This window comes from Phoxinus phoxinus, assembly GCF_949152265.1.
Source record: "Phoxinus phoxinus genome assembly, chromosome: 17".
Taxonomy (NCBI): domain Eukaryota; kingdom Metazoa; phylum Chordata; class Actinopteri; order Cypriniformes; family Leuciscidae; genus Phoxinus; species Phoxinus phoxinus.
In genome coordinates this window covers 12,097,585-12,112,248 of record NC_136892.1, presented here as the reverse complement: position 1 = coordinate 12,112,248, position 14,664 = coordinate 12,097,585, and the positions used below count along the sequence as shown (strand labels likewise).

Here is a 14,664-nt window from a genome sequence, read left to right as displayed (position 1 = left end):
TAACAAAAATCCAAAAGTATCTGATGAGAGAGAGACCCGTGAAATGGTGTCCTGTGTTGAGTTGTTTCCTTCAGAAGCAGCTGTAGGGTGAAAGAGGGTCAGCAGCAGGCATCAGCTGAGAGTTAAGGTGCATATGGTCCTGCCCGAACCGCTTGCTGATTGATTAGCTCAAACCCTGAAGGAAGGAACTGAGCCACGGGCTCTCAACACGTTCATCCATCTCACGGTCACCAGCTCGCTGGGGTGTAGACAGATGAGCTGTCGAACCTTCAGAAAGTGAGAGGGTCCGCTGAACCCCGTGGTACATCCAGGGGTGGAATTTCAAGATCAGTAGTTGGATGGAGCGCTGTGGTATTTTGAGCTATATCGTGCCAACGGTTCTTAAGTCTGCAACTGATGTTTTGGAGAACTGATTATAGAATCAATAAAATGTCACTTTTATCTGATTACTGTAACTTGGTGCATCAAAAAACTATATACGCAAAACATCTCAAATTCATCAAAACCTCTGTGAGAAACTTTTCAGAAGGGATCTTTTCTCAAATCATTCTGACCAGCAATGTTCTGTGGGTCTTTCCCTCCAGGAAACAATTCCAAAAATGAAATTTCTCCAACATGTTCTCAAGGCAAAAAAGACCTTTGCCAATGTTTTAAATGTACTAAAATATCACAGCAAACCAAAACAAATGCTGTGGTGGCAACCACAAGCAAAGGAAGGTTTATGGTTATATTCATTGCGGCATAATTCACCTCCATTTCCCTCATTGTTTTTACAGATACACAATGGTAAATGTTATGATTTGCTTGTCAACAACCCAGTGGTGGCCAGACGAAAACTTCACTGCGAGTAGAATGTGAAAGTCTTTTGCAGGCCTCAGCATCATCTGGTTCTATTTATGGATGAAGAGCAAGCTAAAAAGACCATTATGGAGTATTTTACACAGTTTTGAGTTACGGTGAGGGAGCTGTTTTTAACGGACCATCCAAGTATGCTAACATAGCCTAGCTGAAGAAGCTTCTGTGATGTGTGCCCTCTTTAAGTTTCTTAAAAATGGAATGGGATGATGTTCAGTGGGTATGTGAGAAAAAAGCTGGTCTATTTATCATTCCTGCTACAATTATTAGCTTATACAATCTTAATTTCCACTTCCGAATGCCATAGACTGTAAAAAAAAAAGATGGACAATGCGTCCCGCTTCCTTTCACTGTAGAAAAATTAAGGCAAAATATCTCCAAAACGGTCGTTGCCGATTACGTAATTCTGAGCCGGGTCTTCGCAGTAGTGATCCAGAGGTGGAACCATGATATTAAGGTCCCGTCGACACTCCTGCAGACTCAACGGCAAGCAAAGCTGTCAATCATGATGTTACACCCTGTTTTTGTAGCATCAAATAACTAACTAAAAACGAACTTATTGGAAAAGCAAACACTTGAACATATGTCTGTGTGAGATCATAAGGTGAGCAAGGTATATCTTGAAAACAAGTTGTTATTAATTGATAATCTGCCCATTACTGTAGTGTATGAGAAAGACATTAATGGAAACTGCAGTGAAATGTATGTTTTGGAGTTCTGAAAAAAGTATTGTTCCAATGAGTTAATTTAAAGTTTTTCTGATTTACTATTGACCTAATATTAAACCAGATGTGTCCCATTAGCTTAACGTTTCTGACAAATGCTACTTTATATCAGTTTCAGGCGAGTCGCAAAAAAGAAAAGAAAAGTTTATGTGAATGCTTCCAATCATACTTGTCAGCGAACAGAAGGAGAACAAACAGGTAACTTCCAAAACAGGATGTTTGAACAGGAAACAACCAATGAAAGCAGGTAAGTCTTTTGTAAATACAACAGTCTCAAAACTTAGCTGAGAATAAAAGTATTTATTTGTGCAGGTGCTGGACTGGTGCAAGCTGGCTGGCTGAAGAGGATTTTGGTGAGTATCACAGGAGAGAATATCACAGGCGAGAGTATCACAGGTGAGAGTGAGTGAGAGTATCACAGGTGAGAGTATCACAGGTGAGAGTTTCACAGGCGAGAGTATCACAGGCAAGAGTATCACAGGCAAGAGTATCATAGGCGAGAGTATCACAGGCGAGAGTATACCAGGTGAGAGTTTCACAGGCGAGAGTGAGCGATAGTATCACAGGTGAGAGTATCACAGGCGAGAGTATCACAGGCGAGAGTATCACAGGCGAGAGTATCACAGGCGAGAGTATCACAGGCGAGAGTATCACAGGCGAGAGTATCACAGGCGAGAGTATACCAGGTGAGAGTTTCACAGGCGAGAGTGAGCGAGAGTATCACAGGCGAGAGTATCACAGGTGAAAGTTTCACAGGCGAGAGTGAGCGAGAGTATAGCACGCGAGAGTATCACAGGTGAAAAGTTTCACAAGCGAGAGTGAGCGAGAGTATCACAGGTGAAAGTTTCACAGGCGAGAGTGAGCGAGAGTATCACAGGCGAAAGTATCACAGGTACAGGCGAGAGTATCACAGGCAAGATTATCACAGGCAAGAGTATCACAGGCTCAGGCGAGAGTATCACAGGTACAGGCAAAAGTATCACAGGTACAGGCGAGAGTGTCATAGGCGAGAGTATCATAGGCGAGAGTATCACAGGCGAGAGTATACCAGGTGAGAGTTTCACAGGCGAGAGTGAGCGAAAGTATCACAGGCAAGAGTATCACAGGCAAGAGTATCACAGGCAAGAGTATCACAGGCGAGAGTATCACAGGCACAGGCAAGAGTATCACAGGCAAGAGTATCACAGGCGAGAGTATCACAGGCAAGAGTATCACAGGCGAGAGTATCACAGGCAAGAGCATCACAAGCAAGAGTATCACAGGTACGGTACAGGCGAGAGTATCACAGGTACGGTACAGGCGAGAGTATCACAGGCACAGGCACAGGCAAGATTATCACAGGCGAGAGTATCACAGGCGAGAGTATCACAGGCAAGAGCATCACAGGCGAGAGTATCACAGGCACAGGCACAGGCAAGATTATCACAGGCGAGAGTATCACAGGCACAGGCACAGGCAAGATTATCACAGGCGAGAGTATCACAGGCGAGAGTATCACAGGCGAGAGTATCACAGGCGAGAGTATCACAGGCGAGAGTATCACAGGCAAGAGTATCACAGGCGAGAGTATCCCAGGCAAGAGAATCACAGGCGAGAGTATGACAGGCGAGAGTATCACAGCAAAGAGTATCACAGGCGAGAGTATCACAGGCAAGAGAATTACAGGCGAGAGTATCACAGATACAGGCAAGAGTATCACAGGCGAGAGTATCACAGGCGAGAGTATCACAGGCAAGAGTATAACAGGCGAGAGTATCACAGGCGAGAGTATCACAGGCGAGAGCATCACAGGCGAGAGTATCACAAATACAGGCGAGAGTATCACAGGCGAGAGTATCACAGGCGAGAGTATCACAGGCGAGAGTATCACAGATACAGGCGAGAGTATCACAGGCGAGAGTATCACAGGCGAGAGTATCACAGGCGAGAGTATCACAGGCGAGAGTATCACAGATACAGGCGAGAGTATCACAGGCGAGAGTATCACAGGCGAGAGTATCACAGGCGAGAGTATCACAGGCGAGAGTATCACAGGCAAGAGCATCACAGGCAAGAGCATCACAGATACAGGCGAGAGTATCACAGGCGAGAGTATCACAGGCGAGAGTATCACAGGCGAGAGTATCACAGGCGAGAGTATCACAGGCGAGAGTATCACAGGCAAGAGCATCACAGGCAAGAGCATCACAGATACAGGCGAGAGTATCACAGGCGAGAGTATCACAGGCGAGAGTATCACAGACAAGAGCATCACAGGCGAGAGTATCACAGATACAGGCAAGAGTATCACAGGCAAGAGCATCACAGGCGAGAGTATCACAGGCGAGAGTATCACAGGTGAGAGTATCACAGGCAAGAGCATCACAGGCAAGAGTATCCCAGGCGAGAGTATCATAGGCGAGAGTATCATAGGCGAGAGTATCACAGGCGAGAGTATCACAGGCGAGAGTATCACAGGCGAGAGTATACCAGGTGAGAGTTTCACAGGCGAGAGTGAGCGAGAGTATCACAGGCGAGAGTATCACAGGTGAAAGTTTCACAGGCGAGAGTGAGCGAGAGTATAGCACGCGAGAGTATCACAGGTGAAAAGTTTCACAAGCGAGAGTGAGCGAGAGTATCACAGGTGAAAGTTTCACAGGCGAGAGTGAGCGAGAGTATCACAGGCGAAAGTATCACAGGTACAGGCGAGAGTATCACAGGCAAGATTATCACAGGCAAGAGTATCACAGGCTCAGGCGAGAGTATCACAGGTACAGGCAAAAGTATCACAGGTACAGGCGAGAGTGTCACAGGTGAGATTATCATAGGCGAGAGTATCACAGGCGAGAGTATACCAGGTGAGAGTTTCACAGGCGAGAGTGAGCGAAAGTATCACAGGCAAGAGTATCACAGGCAAGAGTATCACAGGCAAGAGTATCACAGGCAAGAGTATCACAGGCAAGAGTATCACAGGCGAGAGTATCACAGGCACAGGCAAGAGTATCACAGGCAAGAGTATCACAGGCGAGAGTATCACAGGCAAGAGTATCACAGGCGAGAGTATCACAGGCGAGAGTATCACAGGCAAGAGCATCACAAGCAAGAGTATCACAGGTACGGTACAGGCGAGAGTATCACAGGTACGGTACAGGCGAGAGTATCACAGGCACAGGCACAGGCAAGATTATCACAGGCGAGAGTATCACAGGCGAGAGTATCACAGGCAAGAGCATCACAGGCGAGAGTATCACAGGCGAGAGTATCACAGGCGAGAGTATCACAGGCGAGAGTATCACAGGCGAGAGTATCACAGGCGAGAGTATCACAGGCGAGAGTATCACAGGCAAGAGTATCACAGGCGAGAGTATCCCAGGCGAGAGTATCACAGACAAGAGCATCACAGGCGAGAGTATCACAGATACAGGCAAGAGTATCACAGGCAAGAGCATCACAGGCGAGAGTATCACAGGCGAGAGTATCACAGGCGAGAGTATCACAGGCAAGAGCATCACAGGCAAGAATATCCCAGGCGAGAGTATCACAGGCGAGAGTATCATAGGCGAGAGTATCACAGGCGAGAGTATCACAGGCGAGAGTATCACAGGCGAGAGTATCACAGGCGAGAGTTTCACAGGCGAGAGTGAGCGAGAGTATCACAGGCGAGAGTATCACAGGTGAAAGTTTCACAGGCGAGAGTGAGCGAGAGTATAGCACGCGAGAGTATCACAGGTGAAAAGTTTCACAAGCGAGAGTGAGCGAGAGTATCACAGGTGAAAGTTTCACAGGCGCGAGTGAGCGAGAGTATCACAGGCGAAAGTATCACAGGTACAGGCGAGAGTATCACAGGCAAGATTATCACAGGCAAGAGTATCACAGGCTCAGGCGAGAGTATCACAGGTACAGGCAAAAGTATCACAGGTACGGGCGAGAGTGTCACAGGTGAGAGTATCATAGGCGAGAGTATCACAGGCGAGAGTATACCAGGTGAGAGTTTCACAGGCGAGAGTGAGCGAAAGTATCACAGGCAAGAGTATCACAGGCAAGAGTATCACAGGCAAGAGTATCACAGGCACAGGCAAGAGTATCACAGGCAAGAGTATCACAGGCGAGAGTATCACAGGCAAGAGTATCACAGGCGAGAGTATCACAGGCAAGAGCATCACAAGCAAGAGTATCACAGGTACGGTACAGGCGAGAGTATCACAGGTACGGTACAGGCGAGAGTATCACAGGCACAGGCACAGGCAAGATTATCACAGGCGAGAGTATCACAGGCGAGAGTATCACAGGCAAGAGCATCACAGGCGAGAGTATCACAGGCACAGGCACAGGCAAGATTATCACAGGCGAGAGTATCACAGGCGAGAGTATCACAGGCGAGAGTATCACAGGCGAGAGTATCACAGGCGAGAGTATCACAGGCAAGAGTATCACAGGCGAGAGTATCCCAGGCAAGAGAATCACAGGCGAGAGTATGACAGGCGAGAGTATCACAGCAAAGAGTATCACAGGCGAGAGTATCACAGGCAAGAGAATTACAGGCGAGAGTATCACAGATACAGGCGAGAGTATCACAGGCGAGAGTATCACAGGCAAGAGTATAACAGGCGAGAGTATCACAGGCGAGAGTATCACAGGCGAGAGCATCACAGGCGAGAGTATCACAGATACAGGCGAGAGTATCACAGGCGAGAGTATCACCGGCGAGAGTATCACCGGCGAGAGTATCACAGGCGAGAGTATCACAGGCGAGAGTATCACAGATACAGGCGAGAGTATCACAGATACAGGCGAGAGTATCACAGGCGAGAGTATCACAGGCGAGAGTATCACAGATACAGGCGAGAGTATCACAGGCGAGAGTATCACAGGCGAGAGTATCACAGGCGAGAGTATCACAGGCGAGAGTATCACAGGCAAGAGCATCACAGGCAAGAGCATCACAGATACAGGCGAGAGTATCACAGGCGAGAGTATCACAGGCGAGAGTATCACAGGCAAGAGTATCACAGGCGAGAGTATCACAGGCAAGAGCATCACAGGCAAGAGCATCACAGATACAGGCGAGAGTATCACAGGCGAGAGTATCACAGGCGAGAGCATCACAGGCGAGAGTATCACAGATACAGGCAAGAGTATCACAGGCAAGAGCATCACAGGCGAGAGTATCACAGGCGAGAGTATCACAGGCGAGAGTATCACAGGCAAGAGCATCACAGGCAAGAGTATCCCAGGCGAGAGTATCACAGGCGAGAGTATCATAGGCGAGAGTATCACAGGCGAGAGTATCACAGGCGAGAGTATCACAGGCGAGAGTATACCAGGTGAGAGTTTCACAGGCGAGAGTGAGCGAGAGTATCACAGGCGAGAGTATCACAGGTGAAAGTGAGCGAGAGTATCACAGGCGAAAGTATCACAGGTACAGGCGAGAGTATCACAGGCAAGATTATCACAGGCAAGAGTATCACAGGCTCAGGCGAGAGTATCACAGGTACAGGCAAAAGTATTACAGGTACAGGCGAGAGTGAGCGAGAGTATAGCACGCGAGAGTATCACAGGTGAAAAGTTTCACAAGCGAGAGTGAGCGAGAGTATCACAGGTGAAAGTTTCACAGGCGAGAGTGAGCGAGAGTATCACAGGCGAAAGTATCACAGGTACAGGCGAGAGTATCACAGGCAAGATTATCACAGGCAAGAGTATCACAGGCTCAGGCGAGAGTATCACAGGTACAGGCAAAAGTATTACAGGTACAGGCGAGAGTGTCACAGGTGAGAGTATCATAGGCGAGAGTATCACAGGCGAGAGTATACCAGGTGAGAGTTTCACAGGCGAGAGTGAGCGAAAGTATCACAGGCAAGAGTATCACAGGCAAGAGTATCACAGGCAAGAGTATCACAGGCAAGAGTATCACAGGCAAGAGTATCACAGGCGAGAGTATCACAGGCACAGGCAAGAGTATCACAGGCAAGAGTATCACAGGCGAGAGTATCACAGGCGAGAGTATCACAGGCAAGAGCATCACAAGCAAGAGTATCACAGGTACGGTACAGGCGAGAGTATCACAGGTACGGTACAGGCGAGAGTATCACAGGCACAGGCACAGGCAAGATTATCACAGGCGAGAGTATCACAGGCGAGAGTATCACAGGCAAGAGCATCACAGGCGAGAGTATCACAGGCACAGGCACAGGCAAGATTATCACAGGCGAGAGTATCACAGGCGAGAGTATCACAGGCGAGAGTATCACAGGCAAGAGTATCACAGGCGAGAGTATCCCAGGCAAGAGAATCACAGGCGAGAGTATGACAGGCGAGAGTATCACAGCAAAGAGTATCACAGGCGAGAGTATCACAGGCAAGAGAATTACAGGCGAGAGTATCACAGATACAGGCAAGAGTATCACAGGCGAGAGTATCACAGGCGAGAGTATCACAGGCGAGAGTATCACAGGCAAGAGTATAACAGGCGAGAGTATCACAGGCGAGAGTATCACAGGCGAGAGCATCACAGGCGAGAGTATCACAGGCAAGAGTATAACAGGCGAGAGTATCACAGGCGAGAGTATCACAGGCGAGAGTATCACAGGCGAGAGTATCACAGGCGAGAGTATCACAGGCGAGAGTATCACAGGCGAGAGTATCACAGGCGAGAGTATCACAGGCGAGAGTATCACAGGCGAGAGTATCACAGGCGAGAGTATCACAGGCGAGAGTATCACAGGCAAGAGCATCACAGGCAAGAGCATCACAGATACAGACGAGAGTATCACAGGCGAGAGTATCACAGGCGAGAGTATCACAGGCGAGAGTATCACAGGCGAGAGTATCACAGGCGAGAGTATCACAGGCAAGAGCATCACAGATACAGGCGAGAGTATCACAGGCGAGAGTATCACAGGCGAGAGTATCACAGGCGAGAGTATCACAGGCGAGAGTATCACAGGCAAGAGCATCACAGGCAAGAGCATCACAGATACAGGCGAGAGTATCACAGGCGAGAGTATCACAGGCGAGAGTATCACAGGCGAGAGTATCACAGACAAGAGCATCACAGGCGAGAGTATCACAGATACAGGCAAGAGTATCACAGGCAAGAGCATCACAGGCGAGAGTATCACAGGCGAGAGTATCACAGGCGAGAGTATCACAGGCAAGAGCATCACAGGCAAGAGTATCCCAGGCGAGAGTATCCCAGGCGAGAGTATCACAGGCGAGAGTATCACAGGCAAGAGTATCACAGGCAAGAGCATCACAGGCAAGAGTATCACAGGCGAGAGTATCCCAGGCGAGAGTATCACAGGCGAGAGTATCACAGGCAAGAGAATTACAGGCGAGAGTATCACAGGCGAGAGTATCACAGGCGAGAGTATCACAGGCGAGAGTATCACAGGCGAGAGTATCACAGGCGAGAGTATCACAGGCTAGAGTATCACAGGCGAGAGTATCACAGGTTCAGGCGAGAGTATCACAGGTAAGAGTATCACAGGCAAGAGTATCACAGGTACAGGCGAGAGAATCACAGGTACAGGCGACAGTATCACAATCTCAAGTGAGTAGCTCGGTAGGAACAAGACCAGACATTGCTTAACTGAGAAGTGACTGCTATTTTCAACCTAGGGTCCTTTGCACCATGACCTCGAGCCAAACACCATAGATATCAGCCGAATGGCTTAATGCAGGCGCTAATGGATCCAAGGTTGTATCTCGTAAATTACCCCACCAATAATGCCCGGAATGGTATCAAACTTCTATAGTAGTACAAATAGGTTCTGTACTCATAAAACGAGGCATTTGTAAGTACATCAGGAGTTTATTTAAATAACACTTGCCTGATGGCTTATGTTATCGCTAACCCAGACAACGAGGTCACTTCTGTGATTTAGGAAAAGCTTGTAAACGTCCTGGCAGAAAGTGATGCATAAAGATGTAGTGTAACGACGCCCAGTTCCTGGAATGCACAATTTTTTTGGTTGATAGTACCAGTTTGCAACAATTATTAGTTAACACTGAGTTGTCAACATGAGTGGGTGGAGCGGAGAGGTCTGGTGGTTTAATATTGGTCTAGCTGATAAATGATGTTGATGATTTGCTGCACCGTAAAATCATGTGAAATCAGAGAACCAGATGCAATACCATGCAATCAAAAGGTTATTTTTCTGTAAACCGATTAAAAAAATCATGCCCTACTCTATAGATGTTACTGCAAGATTTTTTTCTCTCACAAATAACCAAAAGTTAAAAGCTTTATAATTTAAACCATTTCCATTATTAGTAAATGTACCACGGATAAGATTGCATTCTCTGTCGTTTTATGCCATGCCATTGTGAAAGCTTTGAGGCCAGCTATCAAACTCTGGCTTAAAAACAAGATAAACCCACCATTCAGCCATTAAAAACAAAACGTACACAGCACACATCAAGAACACAGTTTAGACTGAACTTTGATCAGTTTTCAAAGCAAAAAAATATGTGTAAATGAGAGTCGAGTCAGCTGTCACTGGGTGAATGTTGTCACCTTTAATCTAACAAACAATTAGCTATAAAGGACTGATCATATACAGCTGCATATGAGAGATGAACATGAGAAAAGTGATAAGTATGTTTTATTTTGTTTTGTTGAATTTTACATATACATTTGTTGAACAGCATATACAATTCATTTTATGTCAAAACAAATTTGTATCAAACATACGACCATATCGATATATGATATACGACCAAACCATATATTACACTGGTTTTATACACATTTACCAACATATTAAAGAGTAATGTATGACTTATACATTACTCTTTAATATGTTGGTAAATGTGTATAAAACCACATACATTATTTGTCAAAACTATCCATAAGTTAAAACCTGATAAAGTGTGTTACAACACTTTTCAGCATTGATTAATCTTGTTTAATGTGTACTTCTACACATACTAACACATTTTTTAAAGGGGTGGTTGAGTTTGATTTAACTTTTCTCATTTTAATTAGTGTGTAATGTTGCTGTTTGAGCATAAACAACATCTACAAAGCTACAATGCTCAAAGTTCACCAACCCTAAAATTTACATAATAAACCCCGGGAACATACAGTCCATGTTGAGAAGAGGATGAGTTGTTGTAGTCGAGCACATTTGTGAGTCAGCTCAAATACTATGTCTCCACTACTACCCCCCCACACACACCCCAACAATTTTAGTTAATAGCAGACATCCTGAAAAATTATTAGGCAAATTAGTTTTGCCTCTGATTTCTATGTGCCTAAAGGACGACATAAGTCGAAAAGTGGGACCACTCACCCCCCTTTTCTGTAATGCAAGGTATAACATATTTTTTATTTTCCTCAGTTTGTTTAGTGAGGATCACGCATCAACAGAAAGACCCCCTTTTCCCCCACCCATCCAATCCTGGAAGATTGTTTCATTACAGCATTCTGGGTGCGATCAGTTGATGCCCCAGTGAAGCAGAAGACGCCACACCCTTCTCTTCAACGTCCAATCACTCTCTGTCTTGCATAACCAGTTGGCAGTGCAGATTTGACTTTTTCTTGCCAGTCCACTCTGATGTCATATTTTGTTGTGACATTTTTAAATATTACTGTCAAATCTATTAGTTCTGTTCTATTCCTCTGTTTCCAGAATTATCACATGGAAAATCTGAAATGATAGAAGACAATTGACATAATGATTATTGTGGTTAAAAACAGTTCCCTATCAGTCAGTCACGTTCGCCGTTACGTCAGAGCGACTGATGAATTGGGATCTCGTCCGAGAGCTATCACCTTCCAGTGGTAACAGTACAAGCCAATGCACATTGGCAATTGAGATTTGCATTGCAAGATGCTCCCCAACTTTCGGGTAGGGGTGTCACTTGGGTGGTATGGTGATTGCCATACCTTGGCTTCCTGGTCAAGTCAATGCAACTAATATATTTTTATTCATTGCATGCAGGATTAATGGAAATATATTACTATAACATATAATTTACATTGTTAAAACATAAAAGTAAGTAAATTAAAGCGATCTGGTTTTTATATAGCTTATATTGGTAGCCAATCACAGGGATTTTCTGTTGACCAATCAGAGGTGTAGCTCAGTAGCTCTCAAAACACTGAATATATTTATATTTAGCAAGTTGTACGTTTTGCACGTGCACAGATCCTCTCATTATAACAAACAAAGTGGAGACATAATGTAAATAAATTATTCATTGTGCAGTTTTGACAGATAGATTAAAACCGCAAATTTTCTTGCCGCGAAAGATTGAAATACAGTCACCAGATCTCAATCCAATAGAGCATCTTTGGGATGTGGTGGAACGGGAGATTTGCATCATGGATGTAAAGCAGAAAAATCTGCAGCAACTTTGTGATGCTATAATGATAGTATGGAGGAAAATAATTCAAAATCTCTCAGGAATGTTTCCAGCACCTAGGGATTGATCATAGTATGTGTAGTGTATTCAACATTTAAATTGAGATGAAATGTATGTCATAGTATGTCACAGGACAATTTCAAATGAATGTAATGATATAATTTGTAGCTCAAAATATTTATTGTTTATCTACTTATCTTAAGGCCCTTTTCATTTTTATATTTTTTCTATATGTGTTGCCTCCTAACCTTTTTCTTACAGTTTAACACACAAGTGTTTGTTTAATTATTTACCACAACAATACATGTTTTTATATTCCTTTTAAAAATATATTTTTGTGGAAAATTTTGTTTTATTGGGATCTAAAAAAAAGTTAAACATTTGATGATTAATGAGCATTTCACAGATTTCTATGTACACTAATTACATAAAATTATACTGTCAGTACACCATAGTTCTTCAAATGAACTAGATCAATGCATTTATTCCACTAAAAGGGATGGAAACAGATTAAACAGCTTAAAATATTGTGGTTTCCTCTACTGGACAACATTAATATCATAGTCTCCATAGTTTAGGTTGAAATGGCTGATAGTTTAGAATTCACTGTTAGCCTTCCAAGCATCATACATTTATGAAACTAAGCGTTTACTCAGAAATAATTACTTGTTCTCCATGGTCTCCAGTTTTGAGAAGTTCACTGTCACACAAGATGGGTCACCATGGTCTATAGCTGATGTGTGCAAAGTTTGGTGACGATCTGACAAACAGCCTAGGAGGATTTCGAAAAATCTTCTTTTTTTTTTTTTTTACGTGGCCATTGTTCAGCAGCTATAGGTCAACTCATAAAAATGAGTGTTGCCTGGACAATTAATTAATTTGTAACTAATTTAATGCATCCTGGCTAAATAAATTAATTTCTTTAAATAAATAAATAAAATATTACTGACCCCAAACTTTTTTAATGGTAGAGTATAATGTTACAAAAGCTAATCAGTGTCAGCTTGCTGCATTGTAAAATTAAAAGATTGCCCAACACAGAACCCTGTGGCACTTCAGGCGTTAGTTTGCTGGATGGTTCAATTGATTTGTACTTGGCAACCTGATTCTGCTTACTAATCTTAAAGATAACTCATATTACAAACCAAGAGAGCACAATCCCTACAAACGGAGAGGTAAAGATGAGTCACCATGTCAAGCACCAAGCAAAAACTAAAAAAAGTTAAGAACATAAGAGGAAGAAAGCTAGTTCAGTTTTGAGGGCTCTCATCAAAGCCAGAAGTGCTTTCTTAGTAGAATTAGTGGCTTTGAAAAAAAGAGTTATCCATACTTCGGTTCTAAAGCAGTAGAGCAGTGAACCATCTTGAAATCAGACAGAATGAATTGACCCTCTTGTGAGCTTAACTCCCAAGGTCAAGTGCATTACATCTTACTCCTTCATTAGTTTTTCATGTCTGTTTGGGGTTCATGACTTTGACATTTCACAGAATGTCAATTTTACACTTTTCAGTTGAAGTAACTGGTTGCAGTTACATATTTCAAGCGGTTTGGATGATTGTCAAATATGTAATATAGCAGCAATTCAAGTTGCATAAACCTTCAGTGCATTTATTTATTTTCAGACCTGTCTGTGTATTTTGGACTTAAATACTAAGTATATGAAAACTAAGGTGAACCACTTATGATTCACCAGTATTTACTCTTGTCTTAAGTCCCTTTTCTAACTTCATGGGGAAATGCAGAAAAAAAGTTTTCCTCTTTAAATACATATGAAAATGATGACATCCTCTAGGGTTGACTAGATCACAAAAAGGTTAAACTGTGTCAAGATCCATCCAGTTCACAGTTCAAAGGATCATGGAAAAGTCACCCAAACACAAAACATTCCCAATCACTTTTATTGTAACCGCCTTACATTATTGTAAATATCACATGTTTCTGATAGGTTAATTATTAAAATGTTGTTGGAAGGTTTCTCTGTTCCCCAACCCCCAGAATTAACTACCATACTCTCATTGCTTTGACATGTTGTGTCATTTTCGTACCGTGCAGCAGAAAGCAACAAATCACTCCAGTTCAGTGTTTCGAATCTGTGAAATTATGGTGAAAAAAAAGAAAAGTGGAAAGTGGAGGCCAAGAAAAACACAACATACTTTTAGCCCTAAGGCGCTTTGAGATTTCCTTTCACATCCTGAGCTCAAATATGATCTCTGTGCCTCCTGTGAAGAGAGAGATCGGCAAAGGCACACTTATAACAGCCATATCTGACCAACTATATGCCGTCTCAATTTTTTTTATTATAGTTGAAGCACAATAGTCTTTCTGAGAATGTTTGTTTATGTTTATTAATATTTTTTATATGCTTTTTCTTTCTTTTAAACTAGCGTTATCAATTATGGATATATAAGATTACTGTATTTTCTTTTGGAAAGAGGACGTGCAGTAACTCCATCTAAAACTATTAGCATTTTTCTAGTTCTTTTCTAGTTACTATGAATGCAGCTTTTAACACCACATGCAATACTCATACGTGTGTGTGAAGCAGTTCATCTGGATATTTTTTCCTCGCTCCTGATACAACACACAAACAAACAAGCAGCCTCTTTGAATGAACTGCTCTTATGTTCACTCTCCCATGCGGTTACAAGGCAAAAGGGACAAACAGGAGCATGAAACATAAATTTGAGTAAAGAAAATCACATTAAACAAGAAAATAACACACAAACTAGCAGCCTCT

The 14,664-nt window shown here is 43.6% G+C and overlaps 1 long non-coding RNA gene across 1 annotated transcript; it reads left to right on the top strand.

Annotated features, from left to right (window-relative positions):
• Positions 1–1,692: 1,692 nt before the first annotated feature.
• LOC306984837 lies at positions 1,693–12,400 on the top strand. The gene is made up of 3 exons (XR_013794661.1): positions 1,693–1,778; positions 1,893–1,933; positions 10,901–12,400. It is a non-coding gene; the product is annotated as an uncharacterized lncRNA (long non-coding RNA).
• The last annotated feature ends 2,264 nt before the right edge of the window (positions 12,401–14,664 follow it).